At 33.2% G+C, this 27,467-nt stretch overlaps 7 non-coding genes across 7 annotated transcripts; 4 read left to right on the top strand and 3 right to left on the bottom strand.

Annotated features, from left to right (window-relative positions):
* The first annotated feature begins 2,211 nt into the window (after positions 1 to 2,211).
* Trnag-gcc lies at positions 2,212 to 2,282 on the top strand. Its single transcript has one exon. It is a non-coding gene; the product is annotated as a tRNA-Gly (tRNA).
* An 80-nt stretch (positions 2,283 to 2,362) lies between these two features.
* Trnag-gcc lies at positions 2,363 to 2,433 on the bottom strand. Its single transcript has one exon. It is a non-coding gene; the product is annotated as a tRNA-Gly (tRNA).
* Positions 2,434 to 3,603: 1,170 nt separating this feature from the next.
* On the top strand, positions 3,604 to 3,674 carry Trnag-gcc. The gene has a single exon. It is a non-coding gene; the product is annotated as a tRNA-Gly (tRNA).
* A 90-nt stretch (positions 3,675 to 3,764) lies between these two features.
* Positions 3,765 to 3,835, bottom strand: Trnag-gcc. The gene has a single exon. It is a non-coding gene; the product is annotated as a tRNA-Gly (tRNA).
* An 857-nt stretch (positions 3,836 to 4,692) lies between these two features.
* Trnag-gcc lies at positions 4,693 to 4,763 on the top strand. The gene has a single exon. It is a non-coding gene; the product is annotated as a tRNA-Gly (tRNA).
* Positions 4,764 to 4,928: 165 nt separating this feature from the next.
* Positions 4,929 to 4,999, bottom strand: Trnag-gcc. The gene has a single exon. It is a non-coding gene; the product is annotated as a tRNA-Gly (tRNA).
* A 4,138-nt stretch (positions 5,000 to 9,137) lies between these two features.
* On the top strand, positions 9,138 to 9,208 carry Trnag-gcc. The gene has a single exon. It is a non-coding gene; the product is annotated as a tRNA-Gly (tRNA).
* Positions 9,209 to 27,467: the final 18,259 nt, after the last annotated feature.

The following is a 27,467-nucleotide window of genomic DNA, read 5'->3' as shown; positions in this document are numbered from 1 at the left end:
TCCACAAATTCAGGGGACATCTACCTGGGTATATTTTCGTAAGATTAATAATGAAATCTTTAGATTGTTTGTCTGCTTTAGTTTATTTTTAATAATAATAATAAAACGCTGCTGCTTGAGTCATCGGATTTCGCAGCCGGTGGAGTTCTATTTTTTGTATAATACGAGCTGTTGCCCGCGACTTCGTCCGCGTGGTATTAGAAAACATAAGAACTATGTAAATTACAAAAAGCTGCGTATCCCTCGGGAACCGGACATTTCTCGGGGATGAACCTTATCCCATGTGTTTGTTTTATATCTGTTCCAAATTTCAATAAGATATGTTGAACCGTTGCAGAATGGAGTAAACATTAAAAAACTAAATTAATGAATCCCACGGGAACCATAATTATTCCCGGGATAAAAAGTAGCCTATGTGTTTTTCCAGACTATGCTCTAAATCTGTGCCAAATTTCATGGAGATCCGTTCAGCCGTTTAGGCTACAAACGCTAACAAACATTCATCTATCCATCCATCCATCCGTCCATCCATCTAAACTTTCGCATTTATAATATTAAGTGAGATGTTTTTTTTTTTGTATAAAAATCATGTAAAATATATTATATGTAAAAATAAGAAATTAAAGATATATGAGGATAAAACGCTGCACCGAGCTGCTAAAGATATTTTTAATCCCATTTCTATTTTGTTTTTCAATAGACTTCCGCCATTCTGGACGTTTTAACAGAGAGAAATTTAATAAAGCTCAAAACTCAAGAGCTTTTTAATAAGCCAACTTGAAAAATGGAGCAAGTTCCAATTTATTTAAATTATAAAAGCTCTAGTAACTTTTACTATTTAAAATATTATGCTTTTTGCTTCAATTGTTTTTGTTTAGAAGTTTATCAAACTAATTCTTTTAAATTTTCCTAGAGTTATACATTTTTCAAATTTTTGTGTTTTTGACTTTTTTCAATTATTTTTTTTTGCATTTTTTTACTGTAAAATTTCATAAAAGTAGAGATCCATCGTAGTAACAACAGAACTCACGCCTGTAACCTACATGGGAAGGCAAAAAACAGACCTCCTTTTGCCGCATTCCTGACACACCACTTTTGTCTCTTTTACATTCGTTTTCGAGTGCTTTTAATAACCTTTGAGGATTTCATCATTCCAATAAATTACATTTAAGACTGAAGAAAATATACATGAATTTTGTGAAAGAGGATATGCGTAAGAAGGGAGGAAATTCAGATATGACGGCTGATAGAAATGTATGAAAGAGAAGCACATACTGTGCCCTTCACAGGGACAAGGGCAAGTTGATGATGAAGTATTTTAGTATGTTTTGTATTTACTTTTATTGTAATAATATTTTAGATGTAACTTGCTGATCTCGTGCGGCTTCATCCGCAAGAAATTAGAAAAATATTAAAATTGCAAATGTCAAAATTACCGTTATCATAATAACCTTACTTCCTTAATGTTGGCAGCTTGTAGTTTAGGATCCTTTTCCCACATTAAGGTTTTTCCAATTTATTTACCCCCTAAGTTTAAAAGCGAGGAAATATAAAGCCTAAAGCGTATCGTACGTGTAGGGCTTTTTATTACAGAAAGTTTTATTCAAAAATGTGCTGTGATTGCTGACATCTTAGGCAACAAAGAAGTGTGTGTTTACGCTTTATTATATAAGTATAGATAGATAAATTCGGCGGCCATCATTAATAGCGCGTCCTATCCTGTACAAGGGTTAAAGCAATAAAACATACTGACGCAGCAACTTGCCTGCGGTAACGAATTACAAACATTTTGCCTTGACATTGATTAGTGTCGGTTTATCGTCTTTACCCTGCCAGGGCTTTACTACCGAATGTCGAAATATATACGAACCGCAATTTATTGTCGCTAAAAATGCTGCACGCTGGCACCGACTGTTAAAATCTATCCGTGTACAGCGGACTTAATACGGTAATAGATTTAAAGGGTGCGCACACCTTAAACTAAACTATAGCTTAACTGTGTATTCCCGCTTTGATTTCTATGAGTTTATATGGAGGTGTACACTAGATTTTTGGTTGAACTACCTACGAAACAATCGACAATCGCACAACAGTTGTTAGATACTTTAGTCAAAGATGGCGCTCTTATTTGATCTGGATTATACGTTATGTTTATGTAATTGAATATTTTTATTTTCTGATTGTTTTTAATATTGCCTGTATTGCATACAAGCATCGATGGTTCAGTGGTAGAATGCTCGCCTGCCACGCGGGCGGCCCGGGTTCGATTCCCGGTCGATGCAAGTCTTTTTATGAGACAGGGACCTTTTTATTTTGTGCAAAAAATGTTTACAGTTCCTAGTAAGAAAATTATGTAAAAAACTGCATCGACCGGGAATCGAACCCGGGCCGCCCGCGTGGCAGGCGAGCATTCTACCACTGAACCATCGATGCTTGTTAAAAGTACAACAAATGTTGAAAATTATCCTATTTCAATAAAGTAAGTAGTGAATATCGATTTTTTCATAGTATAAGGTAGGAAAAGAGTAATTGGCCACTGAAATTTGCCAAAATAACATAACATCCCTTCCCATAGATATCCGCATTTGCAAATGCGTTGTCTTCAATTAACAGAGAAGGGGACATACATGTAGAGGATTTTTGCTCACCTATGCGGCCATCGCCAAATCCATTTTTCTTAGCCTTGTTTATTTAAATTTATTTATGAGTGCTTTATATCTTTTATCCAATTTTACGGTTTATAGTTGAATATTTCGATAACCTTTTATGTAAACTTTCTAGCGCTACAGTTACTGATAGGGTGATCGTAATATTTTTATTATTTATGATAAAAGTGTATAAAAACGCACTTGAAGTAACCTAGATAGGCTTATGGTAATTTAAGGTATAAAATAGAATTAACGAAAATTAACAAAGACGACTGTATTCATACTCCACCATAAAAAGAGCCATGTAATGGTCTCTACCATTTAATTAAAGAAATCTATTAATGAAATGTTTAAGCGAAAAAATCTTTGAGTTTTAATACGAATGCCATCTGCAAGAAACATTTTTATGTATAAAACGTACTTATACTAGTTTACATAGGAGCATAGGAGAATGAAAGCAACTTTGTCACTATGTTGGTTTATTACCTCTGGGAGGCTAATCTCAGATGTAGGAAATCTCTTTGACTATAGTTAATGCGACCGCTACACGCTCTGTTTGTAGTTACTCTCCAGTGGTCCTTTTACAAAGATCTCTAGGTACTTCCGATAAGTTAAGTTACAATTAGTAGATGCATAATTCATTATGAAAGTGGGTAATCTATTGTTCGGTTTTCTTTATTTTTTTCTATTATTTCTAAAACAAACATCTGCCACATATCATTGTTAATAGTTTCTGATTGTTTTTTTTGTATATTGTTTATAAAGTACTAGCTTTCGCTTGCGACTCCGTACGTGTGGTATTAAAAAAAAAATAAAACCAGCCTATGTGTTCTTCCAGACTATCCTCTACATCTATGCCAAATTTCATTGAGAGCCGTTCAGCAGTTTAGGCTACAAACTCTAACAAATATCCATCCATCTAAACTTTTACATTTATAATATTAGTATGACATAAGCATCGATGGTTCAGTGGTAGAATGCTCGCCTGCCACGCGGGCGGCCCGGGTTCGATTCCCGGTCGATGCAGAATTTTTTTAAGAAATATATTTTTCTGATTTAATACAAAATATTATTTTTACTATTCATATATCGGAGACAAAATATAGTAAAAGAATTTGCATCGACCGGGAATCGAACCCGGGCCGCCCGCGTGGCAGGCGAGCATTCTACCACTGAACCATCGATGCTTGTTAGTTGGGTGCTAATTATAGCAAATGAACAACAAGAATGTAACAAAGAATTGATTTTGAAAAGAATCATGGCTAGAAAAGCAATCTTTTCTCGCCGTTATTAAATGTTCTCTGGCAGTAATATGACTAGAAATGAAGGGGAAAATGAACGCATTTTCTTTGTGTTTAAAGTCATTGTTCTTTTTTATGCCATTATATAGTTATATATATAACTATTTGTACTTTTATCTATACTTACATACTTATACTAATATAATAAAGACTAACCACACACTACTTCGTGGCGCAGGATGTCAGCAATCACAGCATGTTTAAAAAAATCTTAAATAAAAGACCCTAAACTTACGACACGCTTTAGGTTACATATTTTCACGCTATTAACCGTATGGGTAAATTAATTGGAAAAATCCCTAATATGGGAAAGGGACCATAAACTACAAGCTGCCAACATTAAGTAAGCAAGGTTATATGGTAACGGTGACTGACATTTGAAATTGAGAATTTGACAAATGCAAACCATAAATTAAACTTTTTATATTTTCATGCCGATGAAGCCGCAGTTACCAACTTAAATAAAGGGTCTTTGTGCGTTATGTGACTTACTAACATTTACTGAAAAAATATGAGCCGAATAATATTTTGTCTACTCGATCGGGCATATAATTAGGTGAGGCAATCATAAAAATATATTTGTAAGGTTTATATCAAAGCCGTATTAAAGAATATTATTTCAACAATAAATGCAAGACGTGACTGCATAGAAACGATATTTAGGTCACAGTGTTACATCATGTTAAGGCTGAATCTCACAAAATGTTCAAATGAATAAGACAATATTCTGATCATAGAAACAAGCATCGATGGTTCAGTGGTAGAATGCTCGCCTGCCACGCGGGCGGCCCGGGTTCGATTCCCGGTCGATGCAATACTTTTTTTGAAAGAAAAAAGTCTAAATCAAAAAAATAGGCTTTTAGTATTTTTTTTTTCAGAAATATAAAAATGCCTTTCTAGGCATACTACCTATTTTTTCAATTTTAGTCCTAACGTCACATGACTCATTTTGAGTTAAAGGAGTTATAAAAAATTAAGCTGCATCGACCGGGAATCGAACCCGGGCCGCCCGCGTGGCAGGCGAGCATTCTACCACTGAACCATCGATGCTTGTACATTATAGATGAAATTTTTAAGTAGTTCGAGCGAATAGCATGATGACGTAACTAAATAGAGATAACCTTTCACCGAATGACGTAGAATCTTCTAGAATTTGTTGCATTTACGTGGTTATTATAAAGCCAAAAGATATACACGTTTATATTATCTTCTGTTGTTTAAATATGTGCTAAATTCGAGTTTGTTTTTACAAAAAATGTTTACGAAATTAAACATTTACAGATAAAATTTGACGAACGAATTCGCCCTCATTACTGTTTTATTCGTCAGCAATTTGTTACGTCTGCAAACACAGCTGTTCGTGCCTCACTCTAAGCAAACAGTTAAATAAAACAGATGAAAGCGTGTTTTATTTTGTTAAATGTATTCGAAATTATCTTAAGCTCGTTACACACGTTAGTTTTAACTGTAGAGTTTGAAGTTTTAACTACACAGTTTTAGCTGAAGATGTGTTGCCGGCTTTAAAAGTTTTAGCCCGTTTGGCAGATGTAAAAGCATTTTTTATCGAAATACGTAAATATATCTACCTGATTTAAATAAATTAAATTTAAATAATAAAATCATTTCAATGTATCTCTATTTTTGTGACTTATTATTAAATGAAATAATTCATTTCACTATCGTATCAGCCTTTTTTAATCCGTACTTTTGTAGGTTTTTGTCAAAGGGATTTGATAGAAAAAAATCCTTTGATTATTCTTTCCGAGTGATATTGGCAGGCGGTAAAAAAGTCCAGAATTTTTCTTACTGGAAGATTAATTTCTTCATAACTTGAGCCGTATATTTTTAAAACATCATACACTAAAAATATGACAAAAAGCATCTACCAGAAAACGGCAACATTTGGCTTATATTCATGACTAATATACGTAAGAAAGTAAAGAAAAATAAATTTTCTCCCCAACGTGAATAATAGATAGTCACAAACAGACGTGTGCCAATTTACGTTGACGATTCCTGTTATTCTTGAAATTGGCACATGTTTCTTGTAATCCAATTTTATTTATGATGCTTATAATGGTTTAAATGAAATTACACCCTAAATGTACACTCAGATGAAGACAAAAAACACAGAAAAATTAAGAACCACCGAAGAAAATTAAAAGTCGGATAAAAAGGGGTTCATAGCCTTTTAATCTGCTTTAATACATCTTTCTTTAGTACATATTTTGGGACAAATCCTTAAGGATATTAAAATTTTTGTTGAGTAATTTATGAAATTTTCAAAAATTGATACGTCTTTTAAGCAATAGAATTTTGTCTCTTTCTTCTTACTAAATATTACAAGAGCAAATGTTTAGATGGATGTTTGTTAGAAGATATCTCAATAACGGTAGAACGGATGTGTAGATGTGAATTTGTACATGTTTCGATATATAGTTACATGGAATTTTGTTTTTTTATCCCGAGCTGACCAAATTGGAGACAAGAGCTATTTAATAATACTTATTAATCTTATGGAACTTGTTATTTTCCGTTTATTAAAACAAGAACTCGCCTGCAAACAATGCAAATTACACCATTACTCAAGTTGGAAGCACTTCCTGAAAATGTCTACTTCGATCGTAGTTTCTGTAACTTGCTGCCAAGTTTTCTTATCTAAGTATAATCTTTAAAAACTTCAATTCGCTTGACTTTCTGTTTGAGACGAATTCAGGTTAATTCGTACATCTTTTTGGAAAATATTATTTACCTGTTTTAAGAGTTTTTTCAACAAATGTCTAATAATTGAAAAACCGATATATGTAAACTCTAAAACCATCCCTTATTTAGAAAAAAAAATCAAGATGGAATAGCCCAATAATGGGGTTTTTCACCCATTTCGGCGAAATGGTAAGTTTTACTAAACAGTTATCTAAAACCGAGTTATTAACTAATTATTTTACGGACATAACTCACGTCTATTTTTTCGGTACTGTCACCACGTAAAATGTCTCAGGAAAGTTTAAATAATTTAACCAAGTTTTTACACATTATACTAACGTAAATAGTAAGTTTAATTTGTTGTAGTAAATTGTTAAAACAACTGTATTATCCTAATCGATATCATTTGAACTCTTACCTAAAATAATAGCAATTCTATTGAAGTAGGTTAAAGCAATTACGTGAAGAGTACTACAGAGTCGTTACTGAGCATTTTTCTCATAAACGTTTCTCGGATTAATCTATTAAATCCGCATTTGTACGTCGTTTCGCTCCTATCTCATAACTCCCTATTACAGGGCAATAAAAGGAATTTTATGATACGATTCTACCAAATTATGAGTTTAGATATGAATTCTTCCCAAGCCAATAAAAATATAAGTTTCTTTGAAATTAATGAATTAGAAAAATCTTTGAACCTTACTAAGCAATAAGCGTCAAATCTATATTAACTTGGAATTCCCCAAGGTAGTAATTTGGGATCAATACAATATCTGAAATATATAAATAATCTGAATATTAATTCTTTCTTTACATGCAATAAAGTATAAGTTTTAACTCAACAATGATAAAATACTATTTTTTTTTAGTTTCATATATTAATACGCGTCACATTTACATAAATCAATTGGCATTCCTCAAGGCATCATTATGGGCCCAACTCTATCTTTTATCGAAAAAACAAATTATAAATCCAGCATTTTCTACGCAATATGTTTTTTTTTTTAATAGAATAGTGTAGGCAATCGAACCTAATAAATATTTGTTTTAAAAGAACATTGTAAACTGTGTAAAAAGGCACGTAACGCACTACGTTTAAGTACATTTACGTGACGGTTAGTGGACGATTCAGCGCTACGTGCTTTGATATTAAAAGTAAATTGCTAGAGGTTTTGTTGTTTATCTACAACTAGCTTTCGCCCGCGACTCCCTCCGCAAATAATTAAAAAAAAAAGCACCCTATGTGTTATTCCAGAATATCTTCTACCTTTTTTTATAGAAATTCGTTCAGCCGTTTAGGCTACATACATCCATTCATCGAAACTTTCGCATTTATAACATTAGTATGGTAATGCGCTGTAGTCTCAGTTTCCATTGTAAACACAGTTGTATCGAAATATTTTATATTAGCTTTCGCCCGCGACTCCGTTCGCATGGGATTGAAAAAAACAAAAGTGAATAGCCTATGTGTTCTTCCAGACTATCTTCTACATCTATGCCAAATTTCATCGAAATCCGTACAGCCGTTTAGGCTACAAACTCTAACAAACTTCCATCCATCCATCCATCTAAACTTTCACATTTATAACATTAGTAAGAAGTAAGATTAGTAAGATTCCTATTTTATTTTTTCAAGTACAAATATAAGCTTTAGTTTTTTACGAGCGACTAAGCAAGGCAAAGAATAAAGAATTTTAGATCACCTATGTAATAATTATTTATTTCTTTTTGTATTTATTTACCTCATATTTGCGTGATTATATTAAATCGATAACTACAGTGAAATTATTAAATTAATCTAATTAACTTAAATTTGAAATAGGCGAAATTATTAAGATTTTAATCTTGGTATGACCAATTAAAAAAAATGATTCTTTTGTGTATACTATTACCTTGCGTGTTAATTTATATTAAAGTGGCAACATGAAAATGGTCACGACTTTTCAGTACGACCTTGAGGGATAAGAATCAAATATTACGAAAGTCACATCAGTACGGTAAGCCTATATCTTACTAATATTATAAATGCGAAAACATAGATGGATGGATGTTTGTTAGAGTGTACAGTTTAAAGGTATAGATGTAGAGCATAGTCTATACGAACATATAGACCACATACTTTTTTTAAAATTATTCACGAACGGAGTTGCTGGTGAAAGAGGCTTTGTTCAAAAAAAAGTTAGTTAAATTTCCTGGTTTCCTAGATATCCTCATTTAGCTGGTAAGAGAGGCGCTGATGTCGATTGGTTTAATCAGCAAATAAGTAAAACATGGAAATAGAAATGACATAACAGAAAGAACGAAAATGACTTTGTCACAAGTTATATTTTAGTTTGACGCGAACCAGGTCATATAACTTGTCTATATAAATACACATTATAGTCCTTGTGTTACAAAGAGAATATAACCATTGAAATGTACATTGATACAAACGTCACAGCAGTTGACTTCTGGGGTAATATATTATTTCTAAGTACTGAAGCAAGCATCGATGGTTCAGTGGTAGAATGCTCGCCTGCCACGCGGGCGGCCCGGGTTCGATTCCCGGTCGATGCAGTATTTTTTTTTGCCTGATAGGTATTATTTTTTGCGGATATGTATGATTGTTGTAAACTCCATTTTAACCTGCCATAGTTTAAATGCTTAAACCAATTTTTGCTAGAAATTATGTACATCGAATACAATTTATATACACCTGAATACAATTTAGTATTATAATTTACGATACCACACGTATTATGTTGACTTTATTGGATTATTGTTTAATTTACATGTAAAACATTCAATTACGCATTAAAATTCAATACGCGAGGCTTTTATTGCAAATTGTGTGTGATCGAAATTATGTTTACTCTGTACTCCTCTGTATGTAAATATAAAATAAAACGATTACTCGAATTATTTATACAAATACTAGTTTTTGCCCGCGATTCCGTACGTGTGGAATTAGAAAAAGCAAAATTGAGTAGCTTATATGTTCTATCAGACTTTCCTCTACATCTATGCCAAATTTTATCAATCAATCCAATCTTAACTTTCGCATTTATATTAATAAGATGAAGGACTTGTCCCACCAGATTAGACAGAAATATCGGATTTTGTTCCCTTATCTGATAGTGACGTCATTTTTAAACTGAGTCTCATCAGCCAGTGGTGGGACAGGCCCTAATTATTTATAACAGTCAATTATAGATGGCGCTAGTGAGTTTGAGAAACGTGTCAAACGTATTAAGTCGTCATATTGTAGAATAATATGTATAATGAAAATAATAAAACATAATGAACACAGACAAATTGTACGCTCTCTAATCCAATTTGTATGAAGCTTCACAGGATTCTAGCTTAATTATTAAATACACTGTTTTCATATTTCAACGCAAGCCAAATTCAAATTAATGTTCATTTAAATTTTGCATATTTGCTGCTCTGTGAATATGGTTAATTTATTTGAGAGCTTGTGCACTGTTTATTTTCACTATTTGATTTAAACACGACATAGTTTTCATTAGGTAAATTATTAATACTATCGAAAATTTTCTCAAACAACACAAATATGTGTTAATAGTAATTCTTTTGGGGATTTACTCGTGTTTATTTAATTTACACATAAGTAATGTGAAGTAAATACTCGAAGTATTAAAAAAGAGCACTAAAAAGTAAATTAGCGATAAAATAATTCATTTTAGTTTAAACTCATCTTGATATCTTCTTAATGTTTTAAAATCTAGTACCAACTGTGGAAAAAATTAAGTAACCATAAAATATAAAATTCCTCTACTAAAACGTTGGAAGAGAATTTTATGCTTGTTTCTAATTAAGTTATTACAGGATCGCAGTTTATGCTAAATAAAATCTTAAATCTAGATATAATATTCGTAAAGATATATGGTATCTATCATTTGAATGAACAAACTTAGGTTATTATTATATAAATAAGAGTTTTATCTTATTTCTGACAATCTTCGGGACACGACTATGTTCGCGTTGAATTAAAAAAAAAAACAAACTATCTCAGTCTATCCTATACGAGTAAATGCTAAATTTCATCGCTCAACCACTCGCAATTATGTCTGCGTCGAATTTTAAAAAAAATTAGCTTAATGTAGCTTATAGTTATGTTCTTCCAGGCTATGATTTACATCTGACCCAAATTTCAAGTAGAAACAAACATCCATACATCTAAAATGTCGCATTTATATCAATATGGTATTACGATAGTTAGCATTATTTGACGTATCAATAGCAATGAATGTCTAGTTCTTGTCTTCTTGAATTTTAATTAAAAGTACATTCCCATTGTCCTAGTGGAATATCAACCGGAAGGTTTAATACATTGTAGGGGAACGTTCGACGTCGCTATAAATCGTACGCTTTCTGTCGTAACGTGATTGTTACGAGATCACTGTTATATGACATGTACTAGTGTTTCTGCAATTTGTTACTTTGTCTACAAATGTTAAGTTACGTTAACGTTATCTTTATAATGGGAAAGGGAAGTGAAACCCGGATAGGACACATAAGTAGTAATATTATCTTTATTGCGACTCCTTCAATGATTAAAGGTAGACAACAGCATATGCGTTATAAGGCATACCAGTAGCGGGAACACCGAGATCATAGACGCCCTTGGACAACCGCAATACTTAAGAAACTGCAAATGATTGCCGGTAGAGTGTGGTATGTGCAGTAATTTCGCTGTTATTGCAAATTCAGGTGGCAGCGTGCTCGTTTGCCACCTTATACTATTAACCTTACAAGGATTTAATTATTAAATCGTTGCAAACATCCACCTTATTTTGCTATAATGTCAAAATAAGTCTCATCATCAACTTGCCCTTATCCCTTATGGAGGGTCGGCACAGTATGTGCTGCTCTTCCAAACATCTCTATCAGCCGTCATATCTGAATCCACTCCTTTCTTAAGCATATAAGGATATGTTATGAAAAAGGTTTCACACAATCCATCCATACTTTCTTCGGTCTTCCTCCTCCTTTGTAGCCATCCACATTCATTCTTAACACTTTCAGGTTTATGTCCCCATCGTCTCGTCGCGTAACATGTCGATAAATAAGTCTAAATTTCGATAAACAATATGCTTTATTGTTCGTCTAACACTAAAGTTAGCGTTAGCTGTCTTTAACAGACAGAAGACAGAGTTTAAAGGAAAGTGCGTTATGTAGTATTTTATTAGCTTATATGTCCTATTCTGAATACATACCCTACAGCACTAGACTACAATAGTCTATTGAGAATCCAATATCGTAGAATGCAGTACTGCCATTCAGTATTGAGGGCTCTTTATAGACGATTTATGATGAATTTATTATTTCTTTGTAAACCTTTATAGATTTATAATGTTATTAAATCTCAATAAGAGCAGAATAAACTACGTACGTGACTTGATTAAATTTTCTTTTCTTGTTACAACGTTCAATTGAAAAGTAACACCATACTCTTATTGTCCTAGTAAAGTTTTTGTATATACGTCAGTGGAAGCCTAAGGATAAAAAAAACCTTAAGGAATACGTTGCTATTATTTATTTTCAGGTAAGCCGCTTGCTCGTTTAACCTTTTCCTTTAAAAAACAAAGACGTCCCCGTGATTCTAAAAAAAACAAGGGGTTAAATCTAAAACAAAAAGACTGCTTTGTTTTTGTTCATTTAAAGTGTAGCGAACGCTTCGGGGAACAATGGCCAGCCTTTGTTATGTTTATTTTACACGAGGGTTAAATAGGCAGAATAATACAGTACAGTACGGCTACTGTTAAAGCACAATATCAAAATAGTACCGTGTCGGCGTTGATCGTTTAAACAATAGCTGTTTTTTTTTTTTTTTGTTTGTGACTGAATGGCCACTGTTTGCCTTGAGGAGGCATTTACAGACTCACCGGGCTTGAGGTGGCCGAGCGCAGATGGCGCTTAGCCTAAACCTCGTTTATGAGTAACTAAGCTCGAGGGCTCCCTCAGGAGCCTCGGCACGAGCCGTTACTTCGTTATTATTACCGGATTGGACAGCTGTTTTTATGCAGGTAAAGTTTTTATATAGAGTGGCGCTGCGACAATGCCAGCTAGTGTGCGCCCACGCACATTTATGTATAGTGTAGACAGCAATGCTGCAATGTCTACTGTTCTAGTTAACTGTTCTGCCCTCGTGTGAAACTAGTATTTTAATAGGTCGCGACCCGTATGTATCGACGTAATGATGTTGAAAATGACGTAATTCGTTTTCACTTCTGTATATATTTACATTTTTTTTTAAATATGTACTTTTTTAATATTGAGTAATCTTAGTATAGTAATAGATGTACGTGGTTTGAGAAATTTTATGACAAAAACTCTTAAAGATATTTGAATTGTAAGAAAAGATATTAGTGAAATTTACGAGGTGAAATTGCCAAAGTTTACAAAGTCGCATAGAGTATGCGAAAAACGTACAAAAAAATAAAACTGGAGGTAACCTAATATATTTTATTCAAGATCTCTAAACGTTTTTCTTATTGATGTTTAGGCGTGACGGAATTTAAGGATACGTACGTTTAGAATTGGCCATCGTGGTATAGAGAGAGATTATAGGAGTAGGTAGAGCTTTAATAAATTGTACCCTTAGGAATAATGGAAACCGTTCGTACACTTCGAGGTGAAAATGTTTGTCCGAAGTACTTTTACAACTTTGGGTTTTATCGTTACAATAAATTTTTAGTTATTCCACTTGGAACGAATGCTGGAAACGAGAAAACTAGTAAAATCAAAATTGCTAGATCAAAAATTTCAAGATTTCCAACAAGATTTTCATAAAATTGCATTTAAATGTATTATAAGTAAATAGAATGAAGTTAATTTATTTTTGTTTTAAATGGAAATTTAATTGTTAGGAGCCCAAAAACAATGTTAGAATCCGCATCATTACATAATGCTGTACAAAACGAATCGCCCCTTTGTCTGATGCAATGCTCATGCCACTCGGAAGGTGTCAAGTGGAAATACGTAATTCTGTTTATCTTCTGTCGCTTGTCATTTGTCACATTCTGCTATTTTTTAAAACAGCCGACAATCGATAAAAAACAGTGTAAAAGTATGATTATTGTTTCTTACATTTAAGTGTGTATTCGCATATTCAAAATGTACATAATTTGCATCGCACAGTGTAATTGCTTCATAGAATATAAACCATCTACCGCATCGTGTTCAGCTCATAATTTTACAACCGCAGCACGAATCCGTGCGGTTTCATTAACAGGGTTAGATTATTAGTTACATCTTCCAGTATAATGTTATTAAACATAATACTGTCTAGAAATGTTCTTCCGTTTTATAACGTGAGCTTTCACCCGCTGTCTTTTTGAGAAGAAGAAATGAATTGAAGTTTTTGTACAAGCTTTTTGGTTAATAGTTCTCGTGTTTTATACCATTGTTTAATATAACTTAGTGTTTTTTTTTAATTCAGGGTGACCCTTAAAGTAGATTTAGGGAAAGAAATACAATAAGGGGCTCTATTGACTGCTAAACAAATTAGTACCTTATTCGTTTAGTAATATGAAGCGGAAAGATTTGTATTTTTGTATATATTGAAATAACTCAAAAAGTACTAGGCCAATTTCAAAATTTTTTTCACCAATTAAAAGCTACCTTATCAATGAGTAACAGAGTCTACATTCTTTATTATTATTTTTATTTCACGCGGACAAAATCGCGACTAACAACTGGTTTTCAATAAAAATGCTATATAAATTATTTCGATCCATGGCATTATAAGACGTGCTGTAATTAATGATAGTATTTGAGCAATAAATCAATGCTGTCCCCTGTCGAAACTTTGTTTAACAAGGGTGTGATATCATCGGTAAGGGGACACTTTGCGTGTGTTTAAAATTGTATTTAAGTAATTAACAGATACTTAACTTTATTTTAACTTATATGAGACATTATTAGAAACAAACTAGCTGTCACGCCTGACTTCGTTCGTAAGTAATTAAAAAAAGATTAAAAAAGCCACAGTAAAGTTATTTCTTGGCACAGACTAGTTTTGGACCTTTCAAGAGCCTTTTTAGAGTGATTTCTATGCTTTATGCTGTGTAATGTTATAATCTGATGTCATTTTTATAGATTTCAGGATGAAAAATCCGTAGATGTTGACTTTTATGATTTTTTTCTTTTGTATACCTGTTGTTTATTTCATAATTGTATTAAACGACTGTTAAAAATAACTACATCTTCTTTAAATTAACTTTTACTTCGGTTACTAGTATGTACGGCACAAAACTTTCGAGTACATACATTATCGTGAAGTTATAGAACCCACCTTTCGGTTTTAAAGTTTGTTATTTAATATCTCATAGTTATGAACTTTGTAATTATCTACGAGCAGCTTCAAATATTAATGCTAGGTTTCTGAAGATTCCCCTTATTTGTCATTGCGATCCATTAGTGTTAGGTTGACCTATGTTTTAACAAAGTAAAACTCAAGTTACGTAGTTCGGAAACGCATTTCATGAATATATCGAATCCGAAACCTTAACGAATGGTTAAACGTAGCTGGGAAACCGGGCATAAAAATATTAATCTTAATATTTTAATTAAAAAGTTTTTAATCTGCAAGTTAGAATAGAATAAAAAAAATATTGTGTCGTTCATGTTTTCAACAATAAGTTATTTTAATTCATAAATTTGTGTTGTGGGAAGTGAGATGGTGATATGTTTTCCAACAAGTATGTCCACATGGAAACCCAGTGATATCTAAAGCATTATAAAGTTTGTGAGATACGGGTTTCTTACCGCGATTGGATTGTTTTAGCTCCCGATATTTCGGCACAATTGCATGCGCCATGTTCACGGGCCAACTGAAGTGAGGCGGCAGTGTGAAAAACAATTCTAATTGTGGTAAAAAACCCGTATCTTACGATCATTATATTTGTAAAAACCACGACAATTTAAAGTTATATATCTAAAGCATTAGTTCTCATATCTTCATATTGTACATGAATTTACTGTTGAACTTTGCAAATGCTACATGTTAGCAGTTCGTAGAGAGTTTATATATAAGCTTTTACATGCACGCATAGAATAACTAATTTGAAACTGCAGTCTGAATAATATGTCAACTAACTGATTCTCCAGGTCTCAAGTATTTACCTGCTATAAACAGTAATAGTGAGTGATTACCCTATTTTATTTATCTCTTTATTTCCGACCGTCATAATGATCCCCTAACCCCGTTGGGTGCCGTTACACCGGATGAAATACGGACGCCTTTTTTTATTAATGGCATTTCCTGAATGTTCACATCCATTTTGTTACGCGATTATTACCTAAAAACAAACGGTAATTCATTCAGAAAAGAAATTTTTTACCTGTATGGATGATTTATTTTATTTTATTTTGACTATTCTTGATATACCATAGACGTACCATACTAAACAGTGGTAGATCCCGCTTTAACATCTTCGCACGAATGGGCCGGCTCGCCCGGTGTAATACCACGACCACACAGAAGACTGGCGTGAAGTGGAAGCATTTCCGCGTTTCGTCTGATGAGTGTGGTGCCAGAGGCCAAATTTTAGTCCCTTTCCCTTTCCACCCTTTTCTTAAGAGGAAAGGATGGGAAGGAAAAGTGGATTCGACGGTGGAGGAGACGCATAGGAAGGGGAAATGGGAAATCCTCTTTATGTGCGTCTCCTCCTCCGTCAATTGAGGGTAGGCAACGCATCTGCAATTGCGGATGTTTATGGGCAGCGGTTGCTTTCCATTTCGGTGGATTCAGGTGGCCGCTTGCTCGTTTGCCACCTTATATTATATAAAAAGAACGTTTTCCTTCTAACTGAAGAACGCTAACAATTCTTTAATGTTGGTTTTCAGTGCCGTAGGATTGAATCCATCTTTTTTTGTTTTTTTTCTACAGCAAATGACTTTTAATATGTTATCCTGTTTGTTTGACATAAATCCAATTTAAGTAAATAAATCAATCTTTTTGTTTTGATAACTTGTCGTCAATTAAATCTCTTCTCAAACAAATAAAATCATTCAAGTTTTATCTTTGCCCGAATCGTGCCCGAAAGGCAAAACTCATTAATTTACTCCAAATTTAGCCCTTTGCTAGAATGTTTGCTTAACAATTTCCAATTACAAACTTGTACCGGATGTTGGGGTTCTTATTTAACTTTGCGTCGATCCTCAGTAAATAAATATAGAATCGTTTTTGTGTCATCACAATTTTCTATTTACACGATGTAATTTTTTGCCCTCTCCAGGAAACTTTGCCTTTCTTGTAACATCAAAAACATAACCCTGTTTATAAAACTAACTGATATACATGCAGCTCAAGAGACATAGCCTTAAAGCTAGATTACTAGAAAATTATGTTAGGTAAGAGAGTAGTAAGAAAGAATATTTTCTAAATTCATCTACTTAAACTATATTAGGGTAAGAATATTCGAATAGAGTACTATTTTTCTTTTAATAAATAACATTATGCGTATTCGATATTTTCTAATATTTACTTTGTAATATTTTAACTCAACAACTCCGCAGTTTCGTCGAAACCATTTATTTTATTTAAACATAAAAGTCTCCTTTAAGTGCCGATAAAATTCATGAGTCAGAAATAAAATCGGCAAGTAGCACATAGGCACACCTAAATCAATTTAACCGTCATCTTTACGACTCTGAAGCCTATCTCTACTTTTATTAGGCAACAATATGTTACTAAAAATACATAATAATGTAGCGCATTGTAATACTTATTTATGGTAAAACTAAATTTTGCCCCCAAGTCTGTCCACGTAAAAAAAAAAACATAAAAATGAATACCCCATTGAATAACCATTCAACAAAGCTACAAACTTATACATACATTCCATCTATCTAAATTTTAGCATTTATTATACTAGCTTTTGTCCGCGTGAAATTAAAAAAACTCAAAAATAAGTAACTTATGTGTTCTTCCATACTACGCTCTACCCCAAATTACATCGAGATCCGTTCAGCAGTTTAGGCTACAAACTCTAACAAACATTCATCTAAATTTTCGAATGCATAATGTTAGCAAGTTACAAAACAACAATGACTTCCATAACCAATCAGCGTCAATCAGAAAGTTAAAACAAATGTTGAACTAAACAGTGTCAAACTCTATGGAGTTATAGGCTTTAGTGTTGATATTTATTGTATTAAATAACCTTAGTACTACAAATCGTAGAACAGGACGTTCGTAGCGATCAGGAACAGTAGATTACGTCTAATGGAACTGTGGACTATTTACGACCTGTTCTAAATCCCTTTGCAGATTAACAGGCTATTTCGTATTGAACTAAATGTTATACCTTCTGTATCATCAGAAAACAGTAATTGTATTGTATTTAAATATGTAACTGTGTTTTTAATGATAAGGTCGTGTCAAAATTTTAATGGAATTAGAAGTTTAATGAAATTCCATTAAAATTTTGACGTTTGTTAAATTTTAATTTGTGTTAAAGCGAATTGTATATTCGATCATAAGTTTATTTTCTAATAAGATCATTTGATTATTTTCAACTAGTTATTTCTTAATGGGTTTTTAATTGGTGGTTACTTTATAATGATAATCATATGGAAATTATTTTTTTAATAAATCAAATTGACTATTTAACTTGTTATTTATAGAATAGTAATTAGATAGTTTCATATTGTAGTTGTATAATTTTTATGTTTATTAAATTTTGTGCACACTGGTTTATTTTTAATAACATTAGAGTTTGTGATAATTTGCATTGATTGACTTTTTGTTTTTATGCCTTAAGCATTGTTTTTTCAATATTTAATTTGTTTAGTAAACTAAGTTTTCTGTGTTACGTACCATTTAATAGTAACTAGTATCTTATAGAGGGTCGGCACAGTATGTGCTGCTCTTCCATACATCTCTATCAGCCGTCATATCTGAATCCACTCCTTTCTTAAGCATATCCTCTTTCACACAATCCATCCATCCATCCATCCATCCATACTTTCTTCGGTCTTCCTCTTCATATGTAGCCATCTAGATTAAATCAAATACTTTCTGGTTTATGTCCCCATTTAATAGTAAGCAGTATATCATATTGTATTGATGTTTCCAAAGTGAATAGAACAAGAGTGCTTAACAAAGTGTCGTTATTAACAAACTTGGTTAGAGAAGCGTCAAATGGAAGATTGCTATCATTTGTTAGTTATCGAGAGAGCTAAATTCGTAGCTAAACTTTATTGAATAAATTATCGTTGGAAAATCAGTGTTCGCTATTTATTACTATACTAGCCGTTCCCGTGCGGCTTCATCCGTATAAAATTATAAAAAAAATAATTTAATATTTACATTTGTCTTCGTAATTGCAATATCAAAATACCGTTACGGTAATAAAGCCCAAATAAAAATTCTTGCTATGCAAGAAGAAAAGAGACGGCGAAAAAAAAAATACCGTTACCATAATAACCTTGCTTCCTTAACGTTGGCAGCTTGTAGTTTATCTTTTTCCGACATTAAGGCTTTTTCCAACTTATTAACCCTCTAAATTTAATATTATGAAATTATATAGCCTAAAGTGTGTCGTAGGTGTAGTGCTTTTTATTAAAGAAAAGACTATTCAAAAACATGCTGTTATTGCTGACATCCTACGCCACGACGGTATGTGTTTACGCTTTATTACATTAATATAGACTTAAAAAAAACGTCCTGGATGTAACCGAGGCCAAAAGCTAGTAACGAATATTGTGATGAACAATCGTGATGTTCTTCTATCGAGAATTTTGTCAATAAAACGTGATTCAAGAGGTATATAACTAGCAACCTGAAGAGATAAAAACTTGGCGTGCAGTAAAGTGGGCAAGTTTATTGCGCAGCTGTGCCAAAACAACACAACAAATGTTTGCTACACAAAATAAAAACAGTATTACGAAAATTCTCAAGTAAACTTTGTTAAGCAAGAGATTATCTATACCTACATGTAATAAAATTGGATTGTCTGTTTAATATTAAAAATAAAATTCTAGTTTTCGCAATGTAGTTGCGTTGCTGATAACGAATATCGGAAATAAAAATTTTTTGTTTGTCTGTCTGTCCGCAAACCGTGTAGCTACTTTTTTAATTCCGCGCTGTCAAAATGTCGTAACGGGTGTTCTAAATTTATGCTAACGAAGTTTGCGGGCGACAGCTCGTACAAAATATTTACATTACTTAGTTTTAGAATGTACATTAAATCAATAGTTTTACTTAGATTTTTAAACTAAGTAAAACTGCGAATTATTTATACTTCAACAGTAAGTTAACAGTGCCGTACCGACAATTCTCGAAAAGTTATCAGGGCAGTAGACGCTACTAAATCGAAGAGAATAAATAATGCCAAGAAACATTTTAGTTGTTTAAACTATCTGACTTGAAAGAAAATGATTGTACAAACAATACAAGCAAATTAGTTTCATTATCTATACTTCTATATTATTATAATAACGCGTAAACACACACTTCTTTGTTGCCTAAGATGTCAGCAATTACAACATATTTTGTAATTATTCTTTTTTTAACAAAAACCCCTACATTAACGTCACGCTTTAGGTTATATGTTTTCAAGGCATTAAACTTAGGGGGTAAATATTTTGGATAAAAACCTTAATGTGGGAATGAGACCATAAGTTGCTGCCAACAGCAAGGAAGCAAATGTTGCTCCCTTGATGTTGGTAGCAAGGTTTGTAATGTCATGTTATTTTGATAATTTGCCAAATGTAAACAATAAGTAAACATTTCATAATTTCATGCGGATGAAGCCGCACGGGAACAGCTAGTTTTATACAAAATAATAAAGGTTTAAAACTATTATTGAATAATTTTCATAAAATTGCAGAAATTGTCCGCAAGGCTATAAAATAGCCCGGCAGCGTTTATATAAAATGGAACTTTTATAACGTAGTTAAACCATTAATTCTCGTTACCGCATGCCGTATGCGATCTCTTTTAACATATGGACAAGGATTTATAGAGGTTTTTCTTACTTTCTCTCGTAAGAAATATCTCTATTCGTGGACTTATTTTGAAAATTCTGAATTACTCGAGAACATTTCAGTATGTAGTCCTATCTTGTGTATTTATCAAGAAGAACGAAACTATTTTTTTTCCTACTATTTTACAAAGTAATGTGTGATATTTACTTAGAAATAATTACAAGATTACATTGTCGCATGGGTCTACTAACTAAAACACGTTAAGACAAAAAAAACATACAGACGAATTGAGGACCTCCTTCTTTTGGGAAGTCGGTCAATAAAAGCGTGGGCACACCTGAAAACGAAACTATCTCATAATTGTTTAGTTTAATATGGAGGTGCGCACATAACTCGATTTTTAGTTGTGCAACTGAATAGTTGAATAGGCTGCGAAACAACAATCGCACAGTTGTGCGATAGTTTAGTCAATAGTATGATCTCTTAGGCTACAAGCTAAGCTTTTAATTTTATAGCTTTAGAAATAAGACTGAAAACTTTAGGATAAAAAGATAATGTCATGTTCTTTTCAAAAGATTACCTCTGATAATAATAATCTTAGTTATAGTCAATAGTTAGTAATTTCAGGCTGACAATAATTAAACTTCGGCTCTGTGGGAAACTTGCTTGTAATTTATTGTAATACTTTGATACGAGCCCGACAAGTTTTGTAATTGGAAATTGTTGTACGCATTTACATTTTACGCTTTACATTCCACATTTACATGTACACATTTATTTAATGAACTGTATGTTTGAGGGTAGGTATGTTTAAAACTTTGGTACTTGTAAATATTTACCAAAAAAGCTTAATAAAAGCGATAAAAGCTTGTTGGTTAAGGGTGCGGATTTCCGATCAGAGGAAATCCAACTATAATCTTAATTCAGATAGTACAAGAAATATTGAGAAATTAGAAAACACAAACATAAAAATATGTAAATTAAGGCAAGAGACGTCCTACAGTTAATATTTTGATATTAACGTAACTACGTAATTTCAATAGCTCGGATAGGATACTGATGTTAAAATCAACAAAATAAATGATAATTAGGTGACATGTGAAGGAAGTGATGACTGAGATGACTGAGATGACAGGTGAGATTTATTTGGAGGAGGTAAGTAGGCTGAGGTAGGGGTGAAGAACACTTAACCAGGTATACTTATAATTACAGTAATATAATAGAATAATTAAACATAAGTAAAATCAACATGAAACATTCTGACAATGATATTACAATATAGTTAAGAAGAAAATGACGAATTATCATAAGGAAGAAGAAAAATCTGGTTTTATTTAAAGTAGGATATGGAAACGATGGGTTCTATTTATTCATGAGTATAAAGTACTACGATTTATTTCTCAAAAATTGTCTTTAAAAAAGAAATTCCTTGTATAATGGCGTCGTTCCAGCCTATCGAAGACGTAATAATTCAACGTCGACTAACCTGAGTAATCTCTAATAAGGGATTCTGGTACAATCTCGCTAATGTTCTTTGAGAATTTATTTGGACATTTCTATGTTATAATTTACATTTACTTTTTACCTTGAAAGATAACTACAGTAATTACTGATTTTTTTTCATAGAAATTAAAGGTGAGACCAGTTTGCAGTCATATAGGTATTTCTTTCTTGCAAAGGGAATGGAAAGGGATAGTATAAGTTTTTGTAAAAATGTTTTTTTTTTTTATTTTTCAGAAATCATTGCACTGTATTGTTTCTATCAAGAGATTTAATACTTAAACCATGTAAAGATTTTTTTTTATATAATATTAGGTGGCAAACGAGCAAGAGGCCACCTGAATCCACCGAAATGGAAAGCGACCGCTGCCCATAAACATCCGCAATTGCAGATGCGTTGCCTACACTTAATTGACGAAGGAGGAGATGCACATAAAGAGGACATTTCCCCATCTCCTCCACCATCAAATCCACTTCTCCTTCCCATCCTTTCCTCTAAATAAAAGGGTGGAAAGGGAATGGACTAAAATTAAGCTTCCGGCACCACACTCATCAGACAAAACGCGGAAATGCACCCACTTCTCGCCTGTCTTCTGTGTGGTCGTGATATTACACCGGGCGAGACGGCCACTGTTAGATTATTTCCAATAAAGTTTTGACTGTTTTTTCACAATCAAAATTATAAATATATGCTCTAAGTGGGGGTAACAAACGAAGTAAAAGTTATTAAAACTTTAAATTTCTTTTATTACGTAAAATAATTGTTTCGTCTTTCAAATGGGAACAGTAACGAGCGTCTCTGTTATCCAATTAGAGTCCTATCTCTCCAGCTTGTTAAACGGTAAGTGCCAATTCTCTACAAAATGACGTCAACTTATATTTTTATTTCCTTTACGCGACTTTCGTTGGTATCAAAGTAAACAATTTTGTTGGAAATAACAACTCGTCTTTGTGTAGTATTAAACTTAACAACATGTCTAAAAAGATGTGCTCTTTCATATAATGTAGGTTTCATCAGGAAATCTGATCTCTCTCACTCTCTCTCTCTTCTATCCCTATGTCCCCAAAGTGGGGCAGAGGGCGTCCACAGTACGCCGCCAGAAATCTGACGAGGGAAGGAAAAACGCTTTGGATCTTAGTCTATACCACTGACAATGCAATTATCTTCCCTGTATTTCTTAAGTTATTTTTTTTAAGTAGAAGGCGACTTAGTTGAACTCTTTAAGGCTAAGAGCGTTAGCACATCTGAAACTAAACTATCGCACAACTATTTAGTCTTACAATGATTCCTATGTGCTTTTATGGAGGAGCGCACCAATCGATTCTTAGTTGTGCAACAGTTGAGTGGGCTGCGAAACAATCGACAATCGCACAACTGTTTTGCGATAGTTTAGTTTCAGGTGTGTGCATGCTCTAACAGTCTTTTGTTAACCTTAAGGTTAAGAAAACGAATTCTCTTTGCTCTGGTGTTTATAGATATCAATTATTCTATAGGCGCGTACTGACTGATATTACGGTCCGACAACCGTTTTATACTTGTAGTCTACTAAGTGCTAAACATTGTAAAAACTATCTAATAATCATCAAAATGTTGTACTTCAAAATAAACATTGAACGAACATTTTATTAGTCTCTGACAAAGAACAATTTTATGTCGAATTCTTTTGACATTTTTACTTGATTGACGCACAAATACAAAGTAAAAATTAGTAACCTGAATATCTAAGTTGGCTAACATAAGCACAGTATGTTAGGTGATTAGAAACCTTTACTTAGCTCTGAACTTTGTAATCGCGGAGTTGTAAACTTGCAGTTCAGAGCTTAACAACCTGCTAAGTTCAACTGTGCTTAGAAATCCTAAACTCACCAAGACTTACAGCAACGCTCCATCAACGTCCGATCAGAAAATGTATTAATTGACTAGTGTTGCCCCTGTTCCGTCTGAATATATAACTTTTAAATTAATCATTTTAAAAACGAAGAGAAGAAACATTAAAAATATAGACTATTAGAGATTCTTCTATTAAAATTGTAATTTTTTACAATAACATGGATAAGATCTATTTTAGTCAGCGTTTTTCGTTAGGTGCATGCTTTTCTTCAAAAACTATTTACCTACGTCGTAGTCTTAGGCTCCAAAAATCAAACAAAAAAATGGGACCCACCTGCAAGCATTACCTTTCGGATAAAAAAAGAATTATCAAAATCGGTCCACTAGCGGCGGAGTTATGCCGTAACACATATAAAAAAAAAACATACAGACGAATTGAGTACCTCCTTCTTTTGGGAAGTCGGTTAAAAGGACAGTAATGTAACATCACGTCATGTAGTTTTGTAAAGAATCTAGCAGGTTTTAGAGTGGACGCACACCACAGTCGCACTTTGATTCCTGTAAGCTTAAATAGGTGCGCACTCTACTCGATTTTTAGTTGTGCAACTAAACAGTTGAATTGGCTGCGAAACAATCGACAATCGTAGAACAGTTACGCGATAGTTTAATCAAATTTATGCGTATGCTTTTAGAGCGATTGGTCATGAAAAGGTGTATAATTTTTCGTTTTACTATTCAATATATTTAAGTGAATTTGTATTAAGTCTGTAAATACCTAGTTGGAAATTCTAACCGCAAAGGACTGGTGGAGACGTGTAATAAATTCTTGTCAGTTCTTACAAGAGCGTGTGAATGAACTGAAGTGTATTCACGTAATTAACTATGAACTAATTTCAAATGCACTCTACGGAGTGATTTAGTGGAATACCGATAATCCGTATTCTATTATTTAATTTAATTTTGTTAAAGGCGGCTCACACCTTTGACTAAACTACACTTGTGCGATTGTTTCGAAGTCAATTTAAATGTTTGAAATACTCTAGTGTGTTTATTTCACTACATTTTTCTCTATAGAATTGGTAGTTTATATTACACTGGCTACAGTTTTTTTTATTTTAATTTGCTGTCATAAACTTATCCCGCATACACTGAACATGCTTCCAAGTTAAAACAACTCAAACGCGAATAACTTTGATGTCGACAGAAAACTAGCAAGAGATAAAACGAGACAAGTTTAGTCTTCAGAGAGTTTGTGTAGTTATAAGTTGATAGACTATGTTATAAAGAAATATCATAGCATTTTGCACAACGAACAATAACGTTTGACAAACGAGCAAGCGGCCATCTTTGATTCCATTGCTATCAGGGATCATTAAAAAGGAGAAAGAGAGGATGCGAAGCCAGGGATATTCAGACAGGGTATTCGACGCTGTTTTTGGTATAAGTTTTTACAGTGGTAGTGCCCGCTTTAACATCTTAGCACGAAAAGGCCGGCACGCCCGGTGTAATACCACGACCACACAGAAGACAGGCGTGAAATGGAATCAATTCCGTGTTTCGTCTGATGAGTGTGGTGCCGGAGGCCTAAGTTAAGTCCCTTTCTCTTTACCACCCTTTTCTTATACGGAGAGGATGGGAAGGGGAAGTGGATTTGACGGTGGAGATGCATAGGAAGAGGCAATATCCTCTTTATGTGCGTCTCCTCCTCCGTCGGATAAGGGTAGGCAACGCATCTGCGATCGCGGATGTCTATGGGCAGCGGTCGCTTCGCCATTTTGGCGGATTCAGGTGGCCGCTTGCTCGTTTGCCACCTTATATTATAAAAAAAAGTACTTTATAATTCACTAGGTTTCGCACGCGACTCCGTCCGCGTGTAGTTAAAAAAAGGGAGTAGCCTATTTGTCATTCCCGAATATGCGTTTATGCCAAATTTCGTCGAAATACGTTAAGTCGTTAAGGCTACAAACTCTAACAAACATACATCCATCTTTTCGCATTTATAATATTAGTAAGATGTAGATGTAAATATAAAGTCTCTCCGCGACCTTATCGTACTGTACATTCAGGATTCATTCAATATGCCAGTTTTGAAACTAAATAAATTGAAGCTGCTCAAGTCAAAGGATAGTTTTTAATTAAGCAAGCCAAAGGGCTTGAATTAAATGTTATTTACTTTGAACAGCAAAGGCTGTTCAAAGTAAATAACATTTAATATTAATGTAGTTCTACGTTGATTTACTGATAGACTCCGTGAGCAGATCTATTTCTAGTACTAATAAATATTTGCATATTTTATGAGTAAATATTTGTTGCTGTAGACTTTGAGTTTATCAATCTTGTTAATTTAATTTTTTAATTAAATTCTTTGATAACTTTGTAACTAACATTTTAAAGTGTTATATTTGCTTTAACAATAAATGTTTTTAACTTACTTTTTTATAATAAAAGGGTGCAGACGAGCGTCAAGAACACAGAGGTGGTCAACGACGCCTATGGACATCCGCAACACCAGAGGAACTACAGCGTTGCCGGTTTTCTTTTTATATCTTATCTTGCTAAGTTGCAATTTAATTTAAAAGATTTTAAAATAATTATTGCTTTTTATACATTTAAAACCATAAAATACCTAAGCTATTTGTCTTCTTTATTTACGTTGCCCTGAGATCTGTAATATCTTGCTGCCTAATAAATTGTAGCTCAAAACTCGAGGTATTATTAATGTTATCTGCTTATCGTACTCCCTTTGCCTTACCTTTATTTACTTAGTGCTAATTACAAGCTTGATAATATTAATGATACGTTTTTTTATACCTGTTCTAAACATTTATATACCTTCTAATTTTATCCATTACGAAATTTAAGCGTCCAAAATGCCATTGAGAGCTTTGAGAAAAGAGTGTGCTGTGTTAGCCACGGCGTGTCTGCTAGATCCTGAACAGAAATAACCTTATTGTGGAAATATGTAAAATTTATTTTTTGCTTACATTAAAAAGTGATGTAATAAGGAAGCCGAAGCGCTCCCAAGCAGTTTTAATATTCTAGTTATTATATGTTATATTGGTAAATAGGATAGAAAATATTTCGTACGTATTTAAGAAGTGTAAATGAAAAAAAATGAATTACGAATGTGTTGTTTTCTTTCAGTTACATACGTTGTGTTATTAAAAAAATAATGTCGAAAATGTTGCCAGAATTTTGTGTTAACATTTTTAGGCTGAGACGTAAAGAGTTGATGGGATTATCCAATATCGCGTTACCTTTTTTAATAGTGTATCAAAGCTTCACGATGGAATGTGGATTGACCACAAAGGGTTTTTTAATATCGCAAAGGTGGGCCGTGCGATAAAAAAGTTAAAGGTGAAACATTTTAGTAGAGGCTATCACTTGAGTGAGGGTAGATGGAATTCTTTTGTAGATTAAATTGCCTCTATAAATACGGTGGGTTGTCAATGCAATCAATCGTTTACAGTTGAGGAATTTTATTTCCTACCCATTTCGGTGAAATTTCGTTCAACTGCCACGCAATGCGATTAAATCGAAATTGTT

This window comes from Papilio polytes, unplaced genomic scaffold (genome assembly GCF_000836215.1).
Source record: "Papilio polytes unplaced genomic scaffold, Ppol_1.0 DF823912.1, whole genome shotgun sequence".
Lineage (NCBI taxonomy): Eukaryota > Metazoa > Arthropoda > Insecta > Lepidoptera > Papilionidae > Papilio > Papilio polytes.
Note: the sequence above shows the minus strand (reverse complement) of the source record. Positions and strands in the feature narration are given on the sequence as shown.